At 34.1% G+C, this 27,730-nt stretch overlaps 1 long non-coding RNA gene across 2 annotated transcripts; it reads right to left on the bottom strand.

The window, feature by feature from the left end:
- Positions 1–1,489: 1,489 nt before the first annotated feature.
- On the bottom strand, positions 1,490–27,730 carry LOC112975836. Of its 2 annotated transcripts, none has more exons than XR_003256796.1 (3): positions 27,711–27,730; positions 26,630–26,686; positions 1,490–2,494 (listed from the first exon to the last, which is right to left on the bottom strand). It is a non-coding gene; the product is annotated as an uncharacterized LOC112975836 (long non-coding RNA). The 2 variants fall into 2 exon arrangements; XR_003256795.1 differs by lacking the exon at positions 27,711–27,730 and adding an exon at positions 12,104–12,212 and having other exon boundaries at positions 26,630–26,687.

Genomic DNA, 27,730 nt, shown 5'->3' with positions numbered 1-27,730 from the left:
TGTGTGGTTTTGTGTTGCTCTTCAGACAGTAAATATGTATTTCATAAATATTTCTATTTTAGAATAAATTATAGAAATATACCGTGTTTTTTGAAAAAAGACAAGAAGTGAAGTTCTTGTAGTTAAAACTATTTCTGAGAATTTTAGTATATCAGATTGAGATTGCCACTAAAAAAAGTTTATTTCAAATAATTACATTCAATGAAAGTTAAGTTTATTATCTGAACTCCTAAACTCTTAGTTGAACAGGATCAGCCTCTGCTTCACTTTCTCATTCTACCTTGTTGAGAACAACAATCTGCTTTGATAAATATAGATTAAATAAAGACAAATTTCTAATTCCCTTAACTCAGAAATTTTGAGCCTCTGCTGTTATCTCAGGTACTCATGAAGGCATAGTACCAAGCAAATATTAAATATTAAAAAGTATTGAGCAATTCAGGAGACAAAGTGACATTAGTGCAAAGGACTGGCAGCATTATCCACGGTGCAGATCTTTGTATATCAGTAAATTAAAAACTATTTCTGCTGAGTTTTAGGAGGAAGTAAACTCCACTTTGCTAAATTAGAATATGAGAAATAACATTTTCCTTTTCCATTGGTGCAAGACAGGAAAATCATGGCTGTCTGCACAGAAATGACAAAGAGCATCTTGGGGCAAAGTACTAAAAGCAGATCTGAATGAACTAGCTTTAACAGCGCTGGCATCCAGTATATTTTTGTCCAGCTGCCAGAAGTTATCTACTTAAAGTCACTGCAGACCATCACAGAGAAAACACAGGAAAAAGATACTAAAACAATTTGCGGAATTTCCCATTGTTTTCCACATGTTTAATTAAGAATTGGAGGTAGGGAGTAAATCAAATACAGAAGTCAAAATGAAATTCATGCTATATGAACCTCAGAAAGCTTAAACCACAGAAATATCGTTTAACATAATTCGGACCAATGAATACTTCCAGGAGTCATACAATTTCATATTCAGATAGCATTATCAAAATATTAGGATCATTGCAGAATTCAGAACGTGGAACAAAAGTTTAACGTATGATCCTATTCCATGCTACAAAAAAAAAAAAAAAAAAGGTGACTTTCTTAGAAAGACATAATGACAACTAAAAATGTTGGATTTTCTTTTTTTCTGAATAAACTAATTGGTTGAACTGCATATAAGGTGCCAGTCTTGATTTTTTATTTCTCCTGAATGGGCACTCAAAAATAAAACTGTCGAATCTAGTGAAAAAACAAACAAGCATACATCTTACCTGGACCCAGTATGATAAATTTCATACAGAATTGTGTGTTCAAAAGCTAGCATAGACTCACAGAATTTACGGAATGGTAAAATATGTCAGATTGTATAATCTAATTTCTGTCTCTGAGAACTTCCAGAAGATTCAGTACCTGAGTATCAATGAGTTCAGAAGAAAAAATATCAGATGATATTTTCGAGGAATAAAACCATATGAAGCATAAGGTGTTTCTCTTTACAGTACTTTATTTTAGATATTTAGAAGCCTACTTTATTCTACATTGTCTGTTGGTACATCTCTAATGATATAGTATATTACATCTATTTAGTGCAAGCATAATGGAAGCAGCAAACAAATACTGCTTTTTCCCTCCAGACTGGCGGTCTGAAACTATGCTGGTTATCTGGGAAAAATAACCTATAAGCAAAATCACCCCCTACATTCCCTAAAGGATAATTGTATCTATTTTAGGGCTTTTTCCAAGACAGAAGCGATACAAAAATAGATAAAACAGTTCCTAAACATTATACAGGCAAATGGTCCTAATGTAAAGTGCCATCAAATGGATTTATATGCCTTCCTTAAGTCTACTGTAAAATGATACAAGCAGTGAGACACTATTTCCCTTGAAGAAAGGCATTCAAACTTGATAGTAGAGTAAGTTGCCTGATAATCAAAAGAGAAATTACACAGTTGTCTCAATGTTCACACCCAAAAAACACTTGAAGAACTCTCTCCTGTATGCACTAATTGTTTATCCACGTTTTTCGGACTGAGTTAGTTAATTTTTTCTCTGTAAGTCAGTCCCACCAAGTCATTAATCATTTTTGTTGCTCTTTTCTGAATTCACTCTAACACTGTCAATGTTTTTTCTGGTGTTATGAACACCTGAAAGTAAGAAGTTATTACAGGCAATATTCATTGAATCTTAACTGGAGCACAGAAAAAGAATGTGTGACATTGTAATAAATCTTTCCACTCAGAATATTTTTTTTAACATAATTTCTCTACCGAAAAACACTGGTAAACAGAGAAGCATTGGTAATTATTTACTGAAAACTTAATGTTTTAGACAGATATAATTCCTAACAGTATAATGCAATGATGATGAACCTATGTATGACACTGGTGTCAAAATCAGCAAATGCAATTATTGTCAGTATCTTGTGAATATTCTTTCTTCCTCTTCTTCCTTGCTAGCATTTTCAGTGTTGTTGCAGTAGTTTTCACCCTTAGGAAATCTGCAATTAAAAGAAATATGTAAGAATTTGCTGAAGAGTGGTGGGATATAGATATGACAAGGATTTGTAACCCTGTTCTGAAGCGTGCCTACCTTCTTAGTGTAAGAAAGTGAATTCAGCATTAGTCAGCCTACTGGGAGACCCAAACATTTGCTGGTATAGACAAATACCTTTAAGAAGCCAAAAATGTGAGCAGAAGTGATCTGAAATTTTGGTGTTTTATTCTGAAATGGAACCATTAGTGTCAGTGCAGATAATTTTTGTCCTGGTTTAAAACCCATGCATTTCATCAAGATGCTTTTTCTTCTTTATTTCATGAARCCACAGATAATATAGTTGACAACCCACATATACAGGCAACAATACTATGCAGCAGACACCAGGACTGATACTCGGTTCAACACACAGCACCATTTCTTATTTCTGAAAATATTTAGCTGTAATTAACAACTGGGTTAAGAGAATGAACTGGAGAAGGAACTTCCATTTTATTTTTTATGTGCTTATATGGAAGTCACCTCTTTGAAATTAAATTTGCTCACATTCTTGAATATTCAAAAAATTCAAACAGGAAAACCACTTTTTTCTCTACTTGGCTTCAAGATTTACATTTATCTTAAAGATTAAACAAAATACCATAGCTCATATCTAAGAATGAAGAATGAAAATAAACACACTGTCCATTTATCCTAAATTCATTGCACTTATGATTCTATTAGGCAGAATTCTTGAATATAGAGTTCAACTTGAAACCAACATCCTTCACAATAACTTTGTATTTGTTTGGCCCAAACAGTGACACCACCAAAAGTCTTCTCTGCAGCCACTGATTGCAATATTCCACTGGAACTTTTAGTCTAGTAAGTTTTATTATCATGGTAGACAGGAACTATGGATCTCAGGTCCAGGCTCCAAGAAATTATAACTGAAAGCACAACTCATTTCCCCAGTTTACCTTGCTATCCACTATAAAAATGTCAGTCTGCCTCTTTTTTAAAACTGTGAAAGAAAATATACTGATATTTCTATTTTTGTAAAAGCAGAGAGCTTCTGAGGTACTATACTGGTGGGAGTAATTTCAGTATTTAGCTAAACAGAATGGAGCATATTATCTGTTAACACCTAATCAATATTCATCAGTCTCTGCTTTTAGAAAAAAGAGAAAAGAAGTTGTTTTCCATGTGGTAAACTGTCAACAACTTAGACCTAAAAGTTGCAGTGAGATTTTCAGAGATTCAGGAATGAGACAATTTGAAAAGCAGGTATTTATACTGTTAGGTGAAAACTTACAAATTTGCTCCCACAGTCAATGACAAGTTACAAAGTATTTGCTGACCAATAGGACCAATAGTTTAGTGTTTGGTTAAGCAAGTGTATRCCCGCATTTCTTGTCAAATCCCATAATTGCATGGATTTTCATGAGCTGGTAAATGTATCAGCAATTGATCTCCTTTTACCTGTCAGACATCTAAATGCAGTTATTTATCAGTGTACTAATATGGCTAATCACTAAGTAATGTTATGTTAAAAATCAATATCCCATCAAGGCAAAACATCTGCTTTAACAAAGTACAAATAGTAGCAGCAATATGAGTAAACTGAAGACTGTATTCTTTTGAGTCTTGCTGTAGCAGTGCAACCAGACAGAAATGAGAGTCGCAAAAGTTTTAAAGCATAATTTGGAGGCTCAAAAGAAGAATGAAGAGTGTGAAATGGTGTCTGAACACCTTCTAACATGTTCAGAGATGACTATTAGGTCAAAACATTGGCTGAAAAGGCCAATTTTCCTTAGTTCTCAATATGATTTGTCCTTGATGCCATAATTGTTTTGGATTGTTAATAAAAACATATCCTGCTCAGTTTCATGTTTTGGAAAGAGTTCTGGTTCTAAACTGACAAATTTCAATACAAAAACCTTTGATGCAAACTTTAAAAATCAAAGTTTACCCTTTGCAGCAAAGAGTTCCTGTGATTTCAAAYGGAGTTACTATTCTTTTTTGAATATCTAGTATTTCACAAAGTGTTACTTGTACTGTAAATTCATCAGGGTAAGAAAAATTTTTGTACAATCCATCTCTACAATCCCTAGGTATACTGTGTCTTGGGTTAGTTAAACACTACTACAATAAAAGTAAATAGCAATAATCACCACGAATTCAAGTGTGTATTTGGTTTCTTGACAAACAAGTATGTTTAAACACAGTCAAGAACATCACGTGTCATTGTGCCCCAATTTTAAAAAGAAAACCTGTAACTGAAGGCTTAGAAGATTTCAGATTCAAACAACTGATGGTAAAATATGACTCACAATTGTGTAGATATAGTGAAGGTATTGTGTACTCTCCTTTTGTGCAGAAAAGAAAGATGTTTAGAAATTAGTGAAATAACCGACCAACTGACCAGATGGACAACAAGAGATACTGTAGTATTAAATGCAAAAAGAAACAAGTGTGTTTATGGCATATAGCCTCACACTTGTTGGCATGGCATTAATAACTCCACTTGATTCATTCCTAAAAATAGTAAGCAGGTTGGGATTGGTTATGCTGAACGCATCTGAATTTTGTAAAAAGGTCAAAATCAAGTCTAGCTTGATTGATCTTTTGTGTTCTAGTTTCCCTTCCCTCTTGCTCTTATTTTTTTAACCTGCTCTTGATTAAGATGATTTCTTGGAAGTAACTCTACCACCAATGGATTAATACAGTTCAGGACTATTTTATCCTCTAGTCTCTGATTTAGAGGAATTATATTTCTATCAATGTCATCTTTATAGTTTATAAAGGTTWTATATAATTTTCTATAATACAGTGCTTATTCAAATTTTAGATCAACATAGAGGTTAAGTTTCAGCTCTACTTATAACTTCCTGTAACACCTTCTGCACATATGTTTATATTCTATCTTGCATAATATGCATATCTGTATTGTGTTTAAAGAACATATGAACTATTGATCAATACTTTATAAACTATGCAGAAAAAAGTTATTTCTACTTATACAGACTATTTACATACAAAGATTGCTGCTAATGCTTTACGCATATGATTTATGGGTTCATCTTATTCAAATACAATGTAAGAGTGCATAATTTAAGAAAATAAAAGCAAAGCCACACATAATAAATTTAAAATATGGACCCCTAGGTAATTTTATTTTCTTATATAAGACACTTGGGACAACCCTCAGATTTTCTAGCACATTTTCATCTAAAGACTGTTTCTATTAGAGAGCTTTTCCACTGTTCTTTTTTTTTTTTTCCTTATGCTAGAGTACACTACAGGATGAGGCAGAGTCAAAAAGTGGAGCACGGATACTAGCATTCTGCACTTCCATAGCTCACTACATCTTCTGGAAATCATTCCTTAAGCTTTTGGTGTTATTTCCTGCGCTGACAGCATGATATATAGACCCTGGATTAAAAATTGTTTAATTGTCAGAGATTTAAAAGGTTTTGTTGAAGATGTAGCTGCCATTCTATGTCTTTGAATATGCCTTTAAACTAGTCAGAGCATTTTTATGCAAGCAAATGCTGTGACTTTTCTACCTCCAAGACTGAAACCTTGGGTGACAGCACCTGTTTGTTTTACATCTGAGAAGTGAATCCAGATTAATTTGACTCCATACAGAGACTTAAAGAGGAGCAATGAAATTAATTACAGAGAGTCAAGAAGCCCTGCTAAACAATTTCCAGCTAAACAATTCAGCTATTAGTGAATAAGCTTACAGCACTCAGAGTTCTTACATTCATTTAATTAACATGATAAGACACAGCTTATCTCAGTAAGAGAAACAGGCTAAGACACAGTTTATATCAGTAAGAATAAYAGGACCAACAGGCAGTATACCACGGAAACTTCTGTTTGAATTCAGCACTACAAAAAATCCAAACTCTCCTCCCCTCTGTGGTTACTGATCATTAAAAGTTAATGTCCCATTGCCTATAGTGTTGCCTTCACTATAGTACTCTCCAGAAAGATAGCTCCATCCAGTTCTTCAAGGACATTTCATGGCAATCTGTCTATATGTTATTTAATTTACGATGGCTTGCTTTCTCTAGCTCAGAGTTGAGATTAACGTTTGCATAAATAATACCTTAGTAGTGAAAAAACTTAAGCATAAAAACTGTTCATAAAAATACCAGTGCGGAGAATGTTGATATCTTCAATAGAGGGCTTACTTGTTAACCTTTGACAGGCCAAAAACACATGCTGCATACTYTGTGCTACAGTGTAGAGAAGAATGCTGTCAGTCTTTTCTTCCTATTTTGCCATTTTTAGTGGGACAGAATTGTGGGTTTTGCTTGATTTTTTATACTTTCCTTGCAGTCTTGTTTACAAAGAACAAGTCTGAAGACAGAACTCTTGGAGGAGGTGATGTTTGCGATGATTTTTCATCTCCTCTTCAGATTTATTTGAGGCTGTGAAAGCACTTTGTCCCCTGGAAAGACTATTTTTACCGTTAACGTTCAGAGTTCCTTGGGACCCGATTTGTGAAAGCCCTTCATCATGATAGCTATCCACAGTCTTCTAAATATGCTGGCTCCAGGTTATTAGTGCTTTTACAGTGAGGACTGGGGTTTGAGCTTATCTGAATATTTAAATATATTGAATAAATTAAAATAAATTATGTCAATACTTTGTTCGAATTAGACATACCTACGGCGTTCTTCGTAGGTAAAGAAGCGTGCTCCTTATTAAGAACATGTTGCTTCATGACCAGATATTTAGCACTGCTGAAGATAGACTGGAGTTTGACAAGGAGAAACAGATTTGTAACAAGCAACTTTGGATCTTTAAGTGTTTTTTTCTTTTTTTCCCCCTAGCTGTTACTCCTTGTGGCTCTTTCAGAGCTTCCATTATACGCTTTATTCCTAGATGGGTTCTCACTCTGCAGTCTGATGACTGCCCATGACTCATCCCTGCACTCATTCTGCCCCAACCCACTCCTTATGCTTCTTCGGTCACTGCTGTTGGCCAGACCACGGTCTCAGCAGGTGCTGCCGTAGCTCTTATTCACTGAGGGAACAATGAGGGACAAAGATGTTCCTCCCCACTGTCCTTCTATGGTTCAGTAAGCAAAAAGATACCTCACAACAGAAAATGATTTCTTGTAGAGGCAGCAATGCCTTCATGTTGTCAAGGGCATTGATCTCAATATCTTCCTGACTAGGAATGTACTTAGCAAGTGATTTCCTGATTTTGGCTTTCCTGAAGCAGGGACCATAAATAATATTACAGTTATATGATATTTCATATAACAGAGAAATTTAAAATAGTACAAAAGGGACATAAGATTATTTCTTTATTTTGACCCAAAGTAAGTTATAAATTAATTACATATTTTACATAATATTTTCCATAAACATACCAATTCCAGAAAACAATGTGTTTTTCTCTTTTAATAATTATGAATTTCAAGCATATGTTTCTTCTAGTCATGAACAGAATTCAGAATCTGATAGACCATGACAATATAGACAGTAGTCCAGTGCTACAAACAGTCAAACAGACGTAAGAAACAAAGATATAAGTGCCACTAGCCTGGTTTTGACAAGATGCGCACCTCTCACTCCCTGTGAGCCAAATATTAATTATTATATGTTAATAGTTTGTTAAGTATAATTTTTAATTTTAATTTTCACTTAAAAATTAGCTATTGTGGGAGTCTCTTGCTTATTTTTTTTTAATTTTGAATTCATTTTTGGAGCAAACTGAAACCTCATTTTTTTCAATTTAAATCTGATTCTTTCTTGCCAGCCATTATAATATATAAATAAGTTTCTTGTTAGAGATGGTAGGAAATGGTTAATTAGATATCTTGCAGTTTAATAGACAAATTATACATACTGAGAATACAAAATAACAGTTGACAAGGTCAAGTATTTGAAAAGAAATTACTAATGGACTATCTTAATAAATTAGTTTAATAAAAATGGTCCTGAACAAATTTCATTTTTAGATGAGAAAACAGATGAGTTTTAAAATCCCTTCTCAATCTCTTCTCCATACTTTCAGTAAAAGTGTTTTACAGTATAAAATAGGTTACTTCTTCAATTTAACAGGTACTCAAACATACAAAACATCCTCCTATGTGAGCACATCTTTTATATGAGAGAAAGATAAATGTACATTTAGATTAAAAGCTGAAACCCACTACTGCTTGTTGACAACACTTTAAAATGCAGTTTCAATCCTTCCAAACCAGTCTCCATCTCAATGACTGCTTTATCTCTTCTATTCCATGATAATGCAGTAGCAGCTTGTTTATATGGTGTCAAAAAAAGAAGGTTTTGCTGTGAAATTTCTAAGCTACATTGTCACTGAACAGAACTGCAAACTATTATTTTCTCACGTATATGATTGTCAGTAACAAAATAATTATACAAACAAATAGATGTGCTTTTTAAAATGTGTAATTTTTTTGCTTTTTTAYTTAAAAAGAATATGTTACTGTTTAGACTAGGTCCTTTCAACTGCTTTGCAAGTGTTATTTATAGATGTCATAAACAAAAAATGTTACCAACTCTTAAAAACAATTTGGGTGGCAGTAAACTTAGAAGTTTAACCAGAAATATTCTCTTATTCTATTACTGCAACCTGATAGCAGTGACACTGAAAGCCCTATATCTAACTTAAGGAACAGTGATGTATCTTTTTTCACTACATTTAAGCTACGGGCCTCCCAGAGACAAAATGTGACGTTGTGAATGATAGCTCTAAGACAAGAAGTTGTAAAGCAAGACAGAGAGAGAGATTTACTCAAATTTTTAGCTATATCTAACTCCATGAACCAAACTTTGCTGTTTTTAACAGAATTGTTCCCTGTTCTGTTTGGCCTCTATCTTCCCTCGTGACCTGCAATACAGTTTGAACCATCCCTACATGAAAGGTGAAGCAGAGCAGGCCACAGTTTCAAGTCAATCAGTTTCAAGCCAACTAATTAAACCTCAAGAAGCATTACATTTGGTATCCCAGAATTTACTGTAAAAATCCACCCACTTTCAGTCGCAGTTAATATCACCTCCATTAGTGATGTTCTTGAACACTTCAAAGAAATCAAAAATAAGTTTTAAAGTAAACAAAAAGATTTCTAAGAGTTAGGGGTCACATCGATGATCTCACTGTGCTGGATTCCCTCTCACTTTGTATTAACTGAACTAGTGGTTATAAGGACAGAACAATTTTATTGGTAAGGGTCAAAGACACTGAGCAACAAGACACAGCACTTACCAAAATTAAAAAAAAAAAAAAAAAAAGAGGGATAAATTATAAGCTATGGAAAACAGACAAGTTGAACCTGAGCAGTATTTGACAAGCAAGTTGTAATCATCGGGTGCATGACTTCAGTGCAATTGTGCAAGTGATAAGAGGAATTAGTTCTAGCATGAGAGAAATCACGAGAACATCTGCCACAAGGAAACAAAAAGCAGAAAAAAACAACAAGACCTTCAAAGATTTCTTTTTTTAGCAAACTAGTTAAGCTACTGAATAGGACTTAATCGGTACATAGACTTTGTGCTATTCTCTATGGAACTGAGCTTAATCATAATTAAGCCATTCGTAAATTATATATGACTAGTTTAGTCATTCCAGATATTGTGCAGTTGGAATTTGGATTCAGGTGGCAAATGGGGTATGGTGCAAACTTTGGCATTTTGTAGCTCTATCAGTGCTCTACCAGTGCTTTGTAGCTCCATCAGTGTGACAGATTTGCCTGTTGTTTCTCCTAACACCAAACAGCTTTATAAAATTTACTTTTGTTTATAAATAACATTTGATAATCCTAAATTGGCTAAATGTTTTCAGAAAATCAACATAACTTATTGTTAGAATGAAAAAAAAATCCTCCAACAAAAAGATTTCTTATGAACAGGGATCTAGATGTCCTGCTTTGCAGGCCATCACTTAGTATATGCAGTATAGATAGCTATGTTGGAAAGAAAATGTATTTAAATATTCATTCTTGTTGCTAGGGAAACTATATTCCTTTTACATTGTTGAATCCTTTAGTAAAAAAACAAAACCAAAAAAAMCAGAAACAGTAGTGAATATTTCCCTATTTTGGGCATCTGATTAGTTTAAAAATCTTTTGTAGGAATGAAAAAACAAACACAAACACAAAATTACATAGCGTAACACAAAATAAATTAAAAATAAAATGTGTGAATTTATTAAATTGTAAGTAGAAATATTATTAAAAAATGCTATGGACCCTCTATAYAGTGAGGATGCGAAGTTTTAAAGATAAACTGTGGCACAGACACTAAATGAATGCCGTTACAACATTCAAGTTGGCAATAAAACTCAACTGAATTTTGGCAGACTGAGCAACCATGTAATGCTCACTCTACAGTAAAATAAGAATTGAGACATAATATTGCAAACCTGGTAGCTCAGCTTTTTGGAAAGGAATGGAACATAGTGCTGAAGATAGGGAAGGAACAAAAGCCACATTAACTTTACCTCGGTAATATGTGAGATTTTGAACAACTTTAAACASAAGTAAAAGTAGAATAACAAAAGAAAAATAGAGGAAAATGGGAAGAAATGGAAAAAAATTATAGAACTTAGACCATGCCAGACTATAGAGACATCTTTTTTGAATAATTTTTTTTTCTATAAAAAGGAAATTCTGTTTATCTAACCTATTTAAATGTCAATAATGTATATAATATGCTGCTATATGAGATACATGACATACATGAGACAAACTCATAGAAAGTTGGAGAATAAGATGGCCAAAAGTGCCAGGAAGCTGTACTTAAAGTAGAACTATCAAAGGAGACGGAGATTATTTTTAACATGTCTCTAAAAGTCATCCTGTGATGAATACTAGCTGATATTTTCATTATTGTCCTTGGTCTAAAAAATAAATATGTGCAGGTGTGTGTGTGTGTCTACTTCCTCTACATACACACACACAGTGGTAAAATGTGCTAATAAGAAGTATCACTGATACACACAGCAGGATCAGAGAACAGGAAGGAAGGAAGGAAGGAATGACCTTGAATCCTGGAGTAACAGCAATGGAATGAAAAGTAAAGTACAAGAAAATGTATTTATGCACTGGAACTAATAATAAGAATTTCTGATCTATGATGGGTACTCATCATGTAGAAATGACAGATAAAGAAGATTTAATATATTGCTTCATCCCAGGATGACTATAAAGCGCTAATGTATTACAGTAAGAAATAGGCAAATGTAATCCTAGAATGCACCAGAAGATAAATTTCTTGTGTTCTACTTAGATCCTGGGAATGTGAATTGGGCAAAGTTTTGCTTAAATATAGGGACTTCTATGTTACCATATGAAAGCATAGGCAGATAAGTCACTAGAATTTTTTAAAGGAAATACTGTTTTTAACTAAAAGGAAAAAATATGTTGTGTTATAAAATTTTTATTAGCTAGTATACCTCTCGGTACTTAATGTAAATACTACTACTGGATTTATTCACTACAAAGTATTTATACTCTGCCTCCTGTTTATTCTGGGAATATGATACTGTTATTACTCCCATCAATGAGATTGAGGTGGCTTCTGAAATTGAATTGGGAACCTAATTGTGGGGACAATTAAATAGAATGGCATATAACAAAGCCACTTACTTCAAATAGTGAGGAGTAAGCAACAGGGATTATTCAAACCTAGATCTTCTGTTCCATCTTCTTGGAGGCCCCTCCTAAAAGTAGATGCATGTAGTCTTTCTCTGAAAACCTGAAAAGGGATGATTTTTTTCTTTTAAGATCTAGCTGGAAGAGGAACGAGACCACTTTTGTTTCAATTTCTAGGTAGCAGCGAGCTCTTGCAGAACTAAATACACAGAACTTGTTTGGTAAGAGAACTATATTATGTTTCCTATGCATTTTTAGAACAGGCTGAAATTGCATGATTCCCCCAGCTGAGTTGCTACAACAAATAATTATTTGCAGAGTTGAAAATACGGTTCTTTTTCTGAACTTGAGTTTGTCTTGTTCCATCTTCTAGATATTTGGGTCTCATCCAATGATATGGCTGTACTAGATCAAACTATTTTCAGATTTGATACAAGTGGGATCTGGAGATCATAGTTAATCTTCTCTTAAGTTCCTGTTAGTCAAAGTCAATATGGTGGGCTGCTTAAATCATACTGTCTGATGTCTTCCAATAAAGTGGGCAGTCATGCTTTTGTATGCGAACGCAGTAGAACAGTATTTTTTTTATTGGTGAATCAATCGTTATTTTAGTTTTCTTTCTATGATTAGTTAACCAGCTCTGAACATAAACTATTTTGGTTTTGTACAATCTAACTCCTAACCACATCATGTGGCATTAAGTAAATTGTCTTTCAGAAGACTTAAGTTTGCTAGGTTTCCACAAGTGACCAAGTTATAATCTCTTAAAATAATGTACCAGTTTTGTCTTAAAAGATCTCRTTTTCATAAAGCCATTTTCATCACCATTAATTATTATCTTTAAATATTTAATGATTGTGTCCATTACCAACTTTGTCCAGGATCCGTGTCATGCTAACTAGCTTAAATATTGCCCAAGTCATCTCACATATGTTTTGAAATATTAGGATCAGATTAACTTCCTCTACACTGCTGGGGTCTTTCCAATGATTTCTAAAAACATTTGGAAATGCAATCTGTGTCACAGAGTTCTTGTAGGCCAGTTTTTCAAATTATTTCAGGCCAAGATGTGGGGACATCTTACGTTTGATCTTTAAAAATTATTGTTTAATATGTTAATAGCTAGGTACAAATTGATATGTTGTCACAATAAAAACACTAATAACTGTCATTTTGTGGTAGTCACTGGAAATCAAATGAAATTTCTGGACAAGAGTACTGCCTGCTGTCATTTGTTTCTACTGTATTTAAACATTCTGCGTAATGACATAGGATTGTACCAAAGAATATATTTGAGTCAAATCTTAATCTTCTCTTCTTAAGTCATTAGAAATAAAGTAGTCAAATTTCTCCCCTTTAAAAGGAAAATATATATTTGATTGCTTCCAATCTTCTGTATTATTATTATTAATATTTTATCTGCCTTAACTAAAATTGACTCTAGATGAGTTAGGATCTTTTTCAAAACATTCAAAAATAATTCTTATTATGCTGATACTTCTCTAGTCCAAACTCCCAGGTTACCGTTGAATCTCAAAGAATATATGACATTAGAAATTTCAGACCAGATTTTACGTATTAACATTATTATTTGATCATTTTTCCTGCAAACAGAAGTAATCAGCAAGTATGTTTTTAAATGGTTGATTTTGTCCGAGTAGAGAGAAAGCAGTTAGCATCCTATATAACTACTTTCTCATAAGGCAATTTTACTTGGAAAGTAGGAAATGTCACAAATTCAACAACAGTGTGTTCCACTACATACTGTACGTGTAGTCTCTCAGTCTTGGTAGCTGGTCATATTTACTTTATGGCCAAATGCAGAACCTAGGCTGCTTATAGCAGTAGAAAAAGATTGACAGATTTTTGTGAAAAATGGTATAAGAATATAAAGGCTTTAAGGAAGCTTACCTGTTCCATTACTGTAACAACTGCTTGCTTTGGTAACATATCACTCTGGTAAGAAGATATTAGATATCTTACTTAGATATGTATTGCCTTGTTTTCTACATTTTATTTTGTTCTGCTTTTTATTACACTTTTTAATTTAAGACCTCTTTTAGATGTCACCATATGTGTTATCACAATTTGTGGTTTGTATAGCTCCCTATAATAAATGTAGTGTTTCATTATGTCTAATCTTATGATATTATTATGACACTTTAAATGAACACACAACAAACATATATGCTTATAAATGCAAGAAAGAAAGAAAAAAAAAGGGGGGGGGTTATTCATAATAGATAAGGAAGCCAAGCAGATAATCTATATACCTCCCCCCTCAATGGCTCACGTACTGAGCTGTTGTAAACCATTGATACGCCACTGAAAATACTTCAGCATCTGGCTCAAAAATACAGCAAAGCTTCCAATTTACTTGGATTTCTTCTCCCTTTGTCTGAGCCTGTTAAGATTTATAAGCAATACGAGGGGATATATTATAGATAAGCCTGAGCATTGGCCATCTGTATTATAGGGCTATCATCTTGGTCTGAATTCAAATGGATGGATATGATTTCCATCGCTGAATACTTTCTGACTCAGGAACATTATGTGAAAAATAAAATTTAGATGACTTTGGAGTTCCAATGGGAAAACTATCGCAGGTAATACTAGTGTAGACTGTATATTGATGGATCTTGGAGTTTAGTCACATTAGCATTAGTTCACTGAACATTTATCTTGTTGATGGTGACTTTGACAATAAGAGACCCACTGTACAGGAATGTTGCACTTTCATTAAAAAATCAAGTAATTTTGTTTGCTTGGTGGTCTAGAGGAGCAGTGCATGCCTGCCTTGCAAATTAAGACCCTTGAGAGAAAAATTAACCTTGAGACTGCTCTGCTTTGTTGACCCTATATTTCCATCTAGTGGTGGAGAGAGTCACTTTTCTTAGCGCAAATGAGTGGCACCTGCTTTTACTCTCAGACTTTGGAATCTCTTTTTCAGATTAAGTGAAGTATTAGGGGGAGATGTCCTCACCACTGAGGGCATCAGCAAAGCATCTGTTTACGTGGTAGTGATGGTGCTTTCTCAACTGAATAAATAATCATGTATAATCTTCTAAGTAAAAGATTTACGAGAACACTCTGGAGTATGCTAACAATACAAAGCCAATGCTGAAGGATATTGCCAATAATCTATCAATCACACATTTACATTTTTTTCTGATGCAGACCACACCAGCAAAAATCTATGACTTACTCATTTTCACTTGCCAAAATTAGGCAAAGATGCTGGTAATCTAGAACTGCCTGAACCAAAAGTCTCATTTTTATTCTAGCCTAACTAGTAAAAAGAAAAAAAAATAAGATAAATCTTTAAATGCTTGTAAACAAAACTCCCAGCCTCACATAGACTTTCTCAAAATACAGCTAAAGGATTCCCCTTTTTTAAAAATACATTTTGCAGGGACCAGGCTGTGAATGCTTCCGTAACCTATCAGAGTATCATAACCATGATTTATAAAGAACATGTTTTGTGAACTTAACTCCACTGCCTTCTGGTTGATGCTATGCAATAAAATAGACATCTTACACATTTTCCCTACATGCTACAGTTCATTCTACTACATTGCTTCATTGTTAAAGAAAATTATCCTAATCTGTTTAAGTGAGCATGAAAACTTTACATTTATCACCAGTCCAGGCATCTATTCTTCCATTAAGCTATTAGTATGTGSCAGCATCAGTCAGCTGTGCACTTCCCAATCTCTCTGGGAAAGTCATACACATTCAGGATATGATTGACTGGGAATCATTCTCATCTACTTTTGTTCTGTAAGTGCATAAGCATCAGTGTCAGTAAAGAAAATTCTTCTTTCTTTTTCCCTTCTCTGCTTCTACAGCTGGATGTTGACTGAAAATTTACAAAATGATTTTTAAAAGCAAAAAATTGGTGAGACAGTAAGTAGTAGAAGGAAAAGAATGCATTAAAAGAAACCATAAAGTTTTGCCCAGCTGTCATCAGCAGTATAGAGGACATTTACTCCGAAACAGACATGACATGAAATTCAAACTCCAAACAAATTGGACAGAGAAAGCTTTCCAGCTATGGAAGAAGATAAGAAAAATCTTTTTTGAGAAAGAAGGAATAGTGAGAGAATACAGTATAGCAGATGTCTATGAATCAAGGGGTTATTAGCCATACAGAGGAATTAAAATAATTTGTCTGTTGTCACTGGCAGGATACAATTTGATACAATGTACTGCAGTACATAGAAAGAGGGTATATGACTGAATAAAAGACAAAAGAGAAAAAGAGAATAAGCCATAATTAGTAGTTCATTGTTCTGCTCAATTGTAACATCTTTGAAATTAAGTCAGTGTTTGAAATATGCAAATTACTGAATTCAAAGACGTTTACTCATCCTAAAGTGGGGTTCAGAACTGAAGAAAGTATGCTGCAGTCTTCTAAGTTATCTACTATCCTATTACATGGCAGAAATCTAAGTGTAACAAAATTTACTTAAAATACTATCTTAAATTATTCTGTTAGAGATTTATTAGGTGTAGTAAATTGATTTTTTTCTTTTTTCTTTCATATTTATCATGGAGGTCAGAGAAAGCACATAGCAACTTATTGTTTTTGTTAATCACTTAACTCAAAAATTTCAGAGAATTTCACTGAAGCATTAAACATGTTTGTCACAAAGCCCTGAAAAAAATAGTTAAGTAAAGCCAGAAACAAGCTTTATTTTTTTTATTATATGTTTGAAACATTCTGCAGTTTTCTTATGATTTCTATCACCAGAAAGATTATAGAAATATTTTAAATCATAAATAAGAAGTCAAACAGCTTTCCAAAACATGAAGGCTTGGTTATAGTTTGACCTATGTTGGAACAGAGAAAACAGGAAAAACACTTTTGGAGAGAAGCAAACAATTCATAAAAATTAAGAATTTATCCAAGTCTCAAGTTCAACTTCTAGTTCCAAAAAAACCCTCTTCACACACCATTTTTCTGTTTCACAGAACTTTTACAAGTCCAAAGGTCATCTCAGAAACTACAGTGAAACGTTAATATTATTTATTCTTGTTCAGCTTCCTGAAGTTCTTTCTAACCCTGAACACACCAGATGCTGATCATTTGATAGAAGAAAGCAAAAGACTCTTTCTTCTTCCTCCTGGAGATAAAACTCTTGATGAACTGATTCTCATTCTTCCCTGAGCCAAGAGCATGCAGGACTCAGCTGGGACACTGGGGAGTATTTGAAACCCTGGTCAGTACTGTTACTACCATTGCTGCTCCAAGGGTGTTTGGGTCAGCGTGCAAAGCCTTGCACGCTGCACTTTCTTCCACATTGCAAGGTCAAGAGAGCCAGAAACCTGATTTTAAAATGAGTTAAGTCTTCAGCCTTCGGTTCTGGCCCACTCATAACTTTTGAAGTGATCATGTGCTCATACTTCGACTATTTGCAACCTCTGGTTAGAGATTTTTGTTTTGTTTTGTTTTCTTTTTTTTTTTCTTTTTCTTTTTTTTGCAGTTTGTACCTGCTTCCTGGCTGATTTAGTTATTTAACGAGAGTATTATGCTTAAGATTTCCCTAAGAACTTGGAGACTAAGTGAATTACTGATTGGTTATTCATTACTAAGTATAAAATATTTGCAGCCATGTGATATAGCAGTATTTGGTAAAGCATGCATACTAGGAAGATATAAATTATTTTGACAAAGAATTTATTCTCCAGAATGATAAATAAAATTGTGGCAAGGCTGTTCCAATATCTTTGAACTAAAGACTGTTTCTCAAATACCTTTGAGAACAATTTTTTAAACCCAGGAATATTTTTGTAGGAGATTTTCACAGTATCACTCACAATCAGTACTTCCACCTCTGTCTCCCATATAATCTGTTGGTTAAAGTACTTGACAGTACTACGGAAAACGTAAATTCCTGCTTTACTTGATTCAAAGCAGGAACAGGAAATTAGTTCTTCCTCAGCTCAGAATAAACACTCATCTAGGGTAATGGGTGCTCACTATCAATTTTGTCTGTGTAAACTGCTCTACTTTATATAAAATAACTAAGTAATAACCTTGGACAGAAAGAGATACAATGGAATGATTGTAAGTGCTTGATGTTTAAGAAGGTTAACTCAGAAAAGAAAATAAACATACAGTCCTTGATTAGTCTTTTATATAGCTGCTTTGACAGGATTAAAAAGTTGTTAAAACACATCCCTGGCAGTAGGGACCATGCAATATGATATCTAGCATGAATCAGGTGGATTCATTTTTACCTGGGTACCCCACATGATGAAACGTTATCCATTCGCATTCTGAGAGCATGCCAAAGAATCATGCTCTGAAGATCAATAATCGCAATGTGTCAGAATACTGGTTCATGACAGCTAATTATTTGTTCTTATTGCAATTTAACATGTTATATCCAAGTACAGACACCTGCTCATTCAATTGTGAAGTCCCTCACTCCTCTCACAAAAAGGAAGGCACTAAATTGTGCCTGTGGTGCTGACTAAAGACAAACCAGAGCTACAACTTCAGGGAAGAATTCAAATCCTTGCTGATGCAGTGAAAATTCTCTGAAGACAATAACAGAATTATATGATTTTAAAACTGTAAAGGTGTAAGGGGAAGAATTAACAGTCAGACACAGGTCTGAACATAAGTTTTCATTTCACTAATCAAACTAATTTTCTTTTAAAGCTAATCATCTTTATGTATTACATTCTTGAAAACACAAAGCAAGAAAATTATGTAAAATATAAAAAGTAAGTGTATAATACATACATAAAACCCCTACATCTAGTAGAAGAGGAAGAGCTATAACTCATTTCTAGACCTAGTTGTATATTCAATCATTTATGTGCTTTTAGTAAGTATAAATACATGTGGGTTTTTTTCAGCTTTCTTCATTAAAGAAGTTATTTCCTATCTTAGTTTTGCATTATGAAAGACCTTAAAATCAAGTGCCTTCTATTATTTACTAAATTATCCCTGAAAGCATCAAGTTTTGTCTGCTGAAAGTCTAAAAGACTAAGTCAACACAGCAAATTTTCTACAGAGGATAGGAAAACCTGATTTGCTGAAGCACAAGCCATCAGCATAGTGTGTGTTTGGTTATGAAATAATTTTAAAATATTTTAAAATATATTCCAGAAATATTTAATATCGCTATAAATATTTTAATATCATTTAAAAACTAGGTGCTGTGGACTTTTTCTATACTACTGAAGCCTGTAGCAAAATTTCTGTCTACTGCATCAAGTACAGAATTGAGCTTTAATTTTCTTTATGAAGGACTTTTGATACTAAACTGCAAAACTGTTTTTAAGCTTGCCAAAGCCATTTTCCATGGTATAAAGACAAAACAACTGTCTTACAATAGTTATACTGTTCTATCATTGAGAATCAAACTACTACCTTAAAATTGCTATGCATGGTATCCACAAAGAATATGGATACCTATCTTGACATGAAAGATTCCTGTAGAAAAAGTAAACTAATGGTGACAGCTAACAACTATTTAGAAATACCCAAGCCAGAAAGGTTCAAGTGCTATGATGTACTAACTAATGCAAGGAGATGGAAGGAAGACTGAGATATGTGGCACTTAATCTTTCTCTAGGAAAGTCACTTTGTCACAAAAATCCTCCTCCGCTCTAAAGACAACTTATAATAATTCTGTTAGAGCACTTCAAGATACATTTCTACTAAATCCTCTGGATTTAAGACACTCTCATTCTCACTTTTCAAATAAAGATGAAAACATTGAAAAAATCTATTTCATGTGGCAATGCTTTCTTTTTGGAAGAGAGATAACCTACCTTGCGGACACTAAGGACTTGACTGTATCTGTACTTAACTGAATACTGAAGTTGCTGTCAAGTTCAATGGAAGTGTACTATCTAAAAGGCTCTTGCTGTTTGTCTTTATAGCTCATGTGACTGGTCCTCAAGTGATGCTCATTGATACTGCTTATGAACAGATGCCTGTAAGCAATCAGAATCCCATTAATGGAGAACTGCTATGGACAGACGTGAGAATCACCCTCTCAGTGGATCCCCTTTCATCGGACATGCCCAGTAAAACAGTGCAGAACAGTCACAGACCTTGGTCTCATTCTTTCCATATAGTTTCTGCTTTGAGAACAGCCTGGGATAAGGCCCTATATTTAGCTTTATGAGAGTTAATACAGAGGGACTTCACTTGAGAATATTTTTTGTTTGAGAGCCCTTTGAAACCTCTTTGTGCCACAATGAGTTCTAAAAATAAACAAACACTATAAATGAAGGAACTTTTGAGTCTTTTGATATTTTTTAGTAGTATATTTGGTTATTATTTCTCTATTAATATTATTATGGCCATTGACATATGAAGATTTTGACTTTTGTTTCCTTAAACTGACTCCTATTACACTGCTCTTGTAACTCTCACTAAGACCGGGACAGATGATCTGATTTTTAAACAATTTTTAGTTCATCGCATCCTCCAGCCCCCTGTTGTCATAAACATATCATTGTCATCACTTAAAGAATTTTAGGCATGTGAGCAGAACGTTTTTCACTTTATTTCTATTTTTCCTTAGACCTGATAAGAGGGAAGCTGAAGAAATTACTCTGGCATGACCAGCTTTTTTCTGGGGCACCTTCTCTGCCATCTGTGCATTTCTGTGCTTATCATATTACTTTGAATCTCTGTAAAAAGCTGGAAAGAGGGTGCTACTTCCATAAGAGCCATTTACTTAGCTCGCAAAAACCTTTCTCTCCTTCTCTGCTGTATTTGGACTCCCTTGTATCTAGATATCTTAGATGAATGGAGTTCACCCATTTCTAATTTGGGTAACACTAATTCTATCCACTTCCTGCTACCTGGTTTGGAGCACCAAGGAATAGGAATAGTGGGAAGTGAAATCTCTCTAACACTACATACATATATATTGTGCTCTCTGGGATGCTTAGGCTTTACCAAAAGTGGGTAAGGGATTCAGCTTTCAGGCTCTTTAGATTATTGAATATTAAATGAGTAAAAAAAAAACTTTATTAATATAGGATAGCAATGAATTTAAGTAAAACAAAACCAAAACCTTATCAATGATTTCTACTAAACAGTTCATCCCATACCTTTGCTGGGACAGCAGATCATGTTCCATTTTATTAATGGATATATAGACTTCTCCAAACATAAATTTCCCCCAGAATCTTAGCAGAGAAGGAAAAAAATTTCATCATTTTTTCCAACCATGACAGCAGATACTCTATTTTCCCAGAGTGTTTAATATCAAAAATATTTACAAATCTGGAGAAGGCAGAAAAATACTGCAATACTGAGCACAATATGCATGGAGAGGTGACAAACCACAGTGAATTCTTTTGTAGAGATGTAAAAGCCTATACATCTGTACTTAATCAGGAAATAAAATCTACAGCATGGAGCAGTTTGTAGATAGTTGTAAATATTCATCATACTGTAAGTACTTTTTAATAGGTCACAGAATTTTTAATAATAAAAATATATCTGCGCTGATGAATAAAGATGAGGGCAGCTGATGAAAAAACTAATCTGTTTTGTGAAATTTAATGGGGGACTGAGCAAACAGGTTTAGAGACCAAAACCCAGGGTTTTCTTTATCTTCAGTTTYCTGATACACTTAGTCTACATAATATTAATTTTAGGTATCAGATACTCTCTGAAATGTTTCCATCAAAACATAAGGCTTCTAGTATGTGCAATCTGGCCCCAGTCAGAATTGTATCACAGTGCGAATATTCAAAACTATCTTGTAGTAACTACTGGCATTTTATGGTCAGAATTAGTGAGAACTGAAGTATCCTTTCACTGGGAATTAAGAAACTTCATGGGACCTACTGTCATATCCAACACCTTACTAAAAAGTCCTGTTAAACTGCCTTAAATAATGTCAGAAAGCTGCATAGTGTTTTGTAGTACTAGAATTATTTGTTTATTCTGTTAAAAAGATCTAGCAACCTCAAATAATTTCTTATCTTTTCTTGACTTAAAGAACACAAAATAACATTCATAGTGAAATATGGACATCAACACCATTAGTAAAGCACTAACATCAGACACTAAAGACTGTAGCCAACCTGTAGTACCTAAATTGAATCTCTGTAGTAGTGTGTAGCAGCAGTGACTTTTACTGCACACAGAAATAGGTACAATGTGGAATATTCTTCAGCATCACTTGTTTCTATACTACCTGTTAATATACATGCATAGACACATCTCTTTGGAAGCATTTTCTCTACATTTACTCAGCTTCAGACTCTAGACTACAATCTGCTGAGAGAGGAAGCACAATATATGTAGCAATCAAATATGATGGACAATATTTGGGAATATAAGGTGGAATTMATCTGATAAAATGCTGACATTTACATGCTAGATTCCTTCATCTGAACACCCTCCTTGAGGCTACCTTAATGGAGAAAGATAGGCACTCTTGGAGCAATGGCCTATTTTAGACATTTTCTCTCAAATGATATGAAATCTCTACTCTCAACTAACTACCAAGAAAGCTGAGACTAGATCATATGCAGATGTTTGAAGTTAGGGTTAGGTGAATACTACCAATAGAATCATATAGATTCCAAACAATTGTTGTCAAAATAGCTCTACTTGACAAAGGATACAATCAAATGCAGTATATATTCCTTCTAAACATAAAATGCTATTTATCAGGAAGCAGGTGAACAAAGATTTAGATAGTCTTTCAAATGATATAAAATTTCCCTACCCCTCAGAAAACTAGAGATGTACGATGACACTTGTGTAGCATATCCTTTAAACAGTAATTAAGTGCAAAATTAAAATTATGTCTTTAGTAAGATGGATCACTGGGGAAGATGAACTGTTGTCTTTTCCTGTAACCCACACTCATTACAGTTACAGTCCAAAACTCACTTGGGATTTTAAATCATCAGTATTTAAAAACAGTTTTTAATTTAGGTATGCAAATCATTCTAATTACTGTTGCTTCCTATACACTTTGACATAATCATGCAAGTTCTATCTTCCTGCTGAGGTCAAGACTAGAATTTCCATTTTAAGGCAGAGAATTTCACATCTCAGAGTAATTAAACTATCTTTCATTTAAAATACTATTGATATTTTCTTAAAGTAGGTCATATACTGTAACTTTAGAAGTACAACACGTCAGTTTGGCCAACTACAGGAGTGAATTTTTATACAATTAATACTAGCACTTTTTCACATTTCCTTCAAAGCTAAATTGATTGATTTACCTTCTTTTCTTCCACTGAAATGTTGTGTAGGTTAATGTTTTCCTTGGCTATAATAATTGATAAACTGAAGTACTATTATGTATTGTGACTCACCTTTTACAGTGTCATACAGTACTTATTTTTTGCACACTTTTTTTGCATAGAAATCTCTGTGCTTCAGTTGAAAGCTGTTGATCACAATCTATCACAGAAAAACTTATGAGAAACTGACAGATAAAATAGCTTAATAGCTCTGAGAGCTATTTAAAATGTATTCATTACTTTAAACAGGCTATATGTGATATCACTATTCTTGTTGTTGTTGTTATATGAGYTGTTGGTTAACACTGCTTGTACTTCAAATTGCCTGAAACTTCCTATTCCCTCCTAAGCTCATGTTCAAAGCAGAAAAGCACTACTACTTTTATCAGGTAACAACTCTTCAGACTGATATTTTTCAGTTTGGGTGTCCAAACAGTTTGGGTGGACTTTTAGGCAATTTGCTCGTAAAATCATCTGGCTATTTCTGGAACAAGGTTAGGGAATAAATGGTTTACAAATATTAAGAAAGGAAAAAAATGCTATATTGCTTTCTTTAGGAATGCTGGCTTGTATCCTCAGAGCAGTGAGGGGAGTTTAGAAAGGTGGTCAGTGCTGGGATCAGAGATGTCTTTTTGTTTGTACTGGTGAAAATCTGCCTTAGAGCTWCCCAAACCTTAATCTTCAAAAACAAAGAAACAAAGAAATTCCTACATGCCCATAGTCTTTACAGAGTTTTGCAGCTAAATTGTCCACAGAATTCTTCTGAACTAAGCTTTTCAGAGCCAAAGGAAATAAACCAGATTTGTTCTTCTTGCTGGTTGKGACACTTGACACATGAAAAAGTAGAAAGACATCCTCTCTTGCGTTTCCAGTCGTGACACTTCGCCTACGTCTGATGACTAGTCACAAGGGAATTGGAGGGAAAAAAGGAGGGAAAAGAAACTTTGCAGKGCAGAAAACTGAAAGTTTAATGGTGGGAATGTGAAGAGATCTATTACGCAAGCCAAGTAGTACATGGAAACAGAAGAGAAGAGCACAAAGTAGGAATGGGTTGGATCAGAAAGGAAAAGGATACAGGGGCATCAATAGAACAATATTGAAGGATGGATGGAAACAAAGAGGGACCTGAACCTAAAATGGGTTGGAGAGCAGCAGGAACAGGAATAAAAAAAGATTTGGAAGAGAGGAAAGTGGTTATGAATGGTGTTTATGGTTATGGTGAATGGAGTTTAAAAACAAAGGAAGTCGTTAAAAGTAAAGATGCCTATAAAAACTTAAAAACCATTAGGCTGAAGAGACTACTTCACTTATCGAGCACTGTCCCTGTTAAAGAAACTCATGAAATGTACCTCTATTGAATCCTGTATTGAGAACAATCTTTATACTGATTTGTTTTTTTACCTGATACTTCTGAAAATCCCAGAACAATTTTTCTCTATTCTATATTCAACTCTTCTCTCTTATATTTATAAAGCAAAATCATATCCTTCACCAGCTTGCAGTGTGCTAGCCTAAACAAGTCAAGCATTTTCAATCATTTCTCATAAAAAAGCTCCTACATTCTCCTAATYATCCTCTGTGCCTCTTCCAACTCAAATTCATCTATCTTAAAAATAGGTGGACTAAACTCAAGCCAATATTCCATACAAAGTCCCAGTAGTTCCTTGAACAAAGGTATGTTTTTGTATATATGAAGAAGCAATATCTATACACTCTGTCATCATATCTGCCTTTTTTACAGATGCAGTATGTCCCTGCCTGTGTGCACTACAATACAGTTTTGCTACAGGAATCCCTGTCTTCTGCATTGAGTTTGATAAGAACCCTATGTGAGTAAAAAGTATGCAATGATGTAATTGACAAATATGCCAGTGTGTGTGTGTGTGTGTGTGCGCGCATGMATGTGTGTGCACGTGTGTGTGCGTGCATCAGTCGCATTTCCTTTGTTTTAATTGCCATAGTTTAGTTGCTGAGTACTTTTGAATTCTTTAAAAACATATTATGAACTATTGCACCCTGCATATAGCCAGCCCTACTAGTTTTATGTCCTCTTCCTAGACCCCTAATAACCCTGGAATGAAAATACAAAACTACAACATGTTGGTCTACATTGTGGATGCAAAAACAAACTTTAAAAATCTGTGAGGAATGAAAATAAACAAACCTGGGTTTTTTGGTATACCATTTTAGGGGTAAAGAAAACAAGTGCACAGAAAAAATAAGCTCTGTTTACCATACTTTTACATCTCTCTTCATGTCCATGTTCAGTGCCACATAAATGTTTTTGCATACAGACAGAATATTAGTGGAATGGAAACCATACATTCTTGAGAAAAAAACATTACACTGGCACTCCAGTTAGAAAACGTAATTTGTTCACAAAACTTGCAATATGCATTCCATTCTACATAATAAACACGCTTTCAAATGCAGTTCCTTTTTACTTCACGGCTCCCAAGCAATACTTAGGACATTAAATCTGTAACCTAAGGCATGAGGGCAACAGAGAGGCACCAGTGAAAAGTAGTTGTGATATTTTGGAGGTTCTGGGCTTTCTATGTAAACACCTTGACTACACTATATAGTATCTGACTATATTCATAAACACACTTGCTGTTCCCTCCTCACTGACTGTTTATGACACATTTCCTGCATAAGTTTCATTCATATTTTAAAACCTGTAGTCCTCTATAATGAAACCACTTTATTAATATAGTGCCATTAAAATCATGATTGAAAATGTCATATTCCCTCTTCAGAATCCTATACGCATGAAATTAAGAGTCATTTCTCTTTGTTCTTATAGTCTTAATGTGAAATCTAATTTTAATAGACTGTCATTAAAGAGAACCTGCACTTGTAAGATTTTAAGTCTTCACACAGTACTACAGACATACAAATAGCTTTATTTAGACCTTGAATAAGGCAGTTCATTTTCTGAAGAGATTAGAGTTCAGTAAGATATTGTAAAACTGTTGAGGATTAAGGTAAAGAGAAATAACCATAATTTATGGCATTCTGAAAGTTTACTCTTTCCCTGACACTGCCAAAACATTTATTTTGTGAATTGAGGTTCTCTCTCTGATTATTTTCTCACAGGCTCCATTAACTTAATCAAATCATTGTAACTTATCCCTGAAGAATTATCATTTAATACATGGTTATCATCTAGCTCCTTAGGTAGCTATTTCACTAATTTTAGTGCATATTAGTTCTTTCATTCTTTTAATACCTTTTAATAGGATAAACAGGCTGAGGAGATAAGCTTACCTTCGTGTGCAATGCTGGCAAAACTGGAACTGGTCACTGAACACAATTCTCATGTTCCTATTGAAAAAAGGAACATTTAAAAAATTGGAGATGATATAAAACAAAGCCACAGAAGTGTCTTGTAAAGCTGCTTTACAGCAACAGATTTAAATATATTCAATATGCTTAAATATCCTCAATGTATTCATCAAAAAGAAAATTGGCTATTGGCTTGAGTACAGGCTTAAAACTTTTGTGTAGAATAAATTCAGAATGGTAAAGACTTTTTAATTTGAAGGAGAAGGTACTATAACAACCAGTGACTATTCACAGTCAAAATTAGGTAGTTTTTTTTAATACTTACTAGCCAATGAGGAAGGAAGGAGAAGGCAGCAATGTCAAAGCAATATCAAAGGCAGCAAAGGTATTTCTATTCCTTAGTGTCTTCAAAGTAAGTCTGGGAATTTTTCATAAAGCAATAAATTATGCTTTTGGTCAAACACAAGTTATCAGACTCATCCAGGGATAATTATGAAGCTTACTACCTTGTAATCTACAGGAGGTCACACTATATGACATAACAATCATGGCCTTTAGACTGTAGGCAAAGAAGTTCTGAGGAAAGGAGGAAAGGAGACTAAATACAATAAAATGTCAAAGTAGACTTTTCACATAAGTAGAAAAATGTATTTTTTTACCTTCTTAAACAGAATATATGAACCAAGGGATTTAAAAACTTACAGTAGATTTACTGAGTAGCATACATATCTTACACCTACTTTTGAAAAACATTATTGCTTGATATTGTTTCTTTTTTCTGAGCTGCATGACTGTCGCGTGAAGGGAGGGAAGGCAGGCCCTTCCTTATCTTGTCCTGCCAGAGCCCCCCTGTTTGGGACTTCCCCTGAGTCAGTTTCGCAAAGTAAAAAAAAGAATAAGATTTTATTAAAGCGACAGATACAACAGGTTCGGAATTGCCGTTGATAAATGCACTTGCTGCTGCAAATTTTCTTTCTATGAGCTCAAACTAACAATTAAGCGCTTTCAATAATAATGTATTTTCCCGGGTAACGTCGACGTTTGTCGGAGGCGCAAGTCTTACCAAAGAGGCGTCCCTGTTTG

The sequence above is a fragment of the Apteryx rowi genome, unplaced genomic scaffold (genome assembly GCF_003343035.1).
Source record: "Apteryx rowi isolate R43461 unplaced genomic scaffold, aptRow1 scaffold_693, whole genome shotgun sequence".
In the NCBI taxonomy this organism is placed as follows: Eukaryota; Metazoa; Chordata; class Aves; order Apterygiformes; family Apterygidae; genus Apteryx; species Apteryx rowi.
This window is presented reverse-complemented; position numbering and strand designations above follow the sequence as displayed.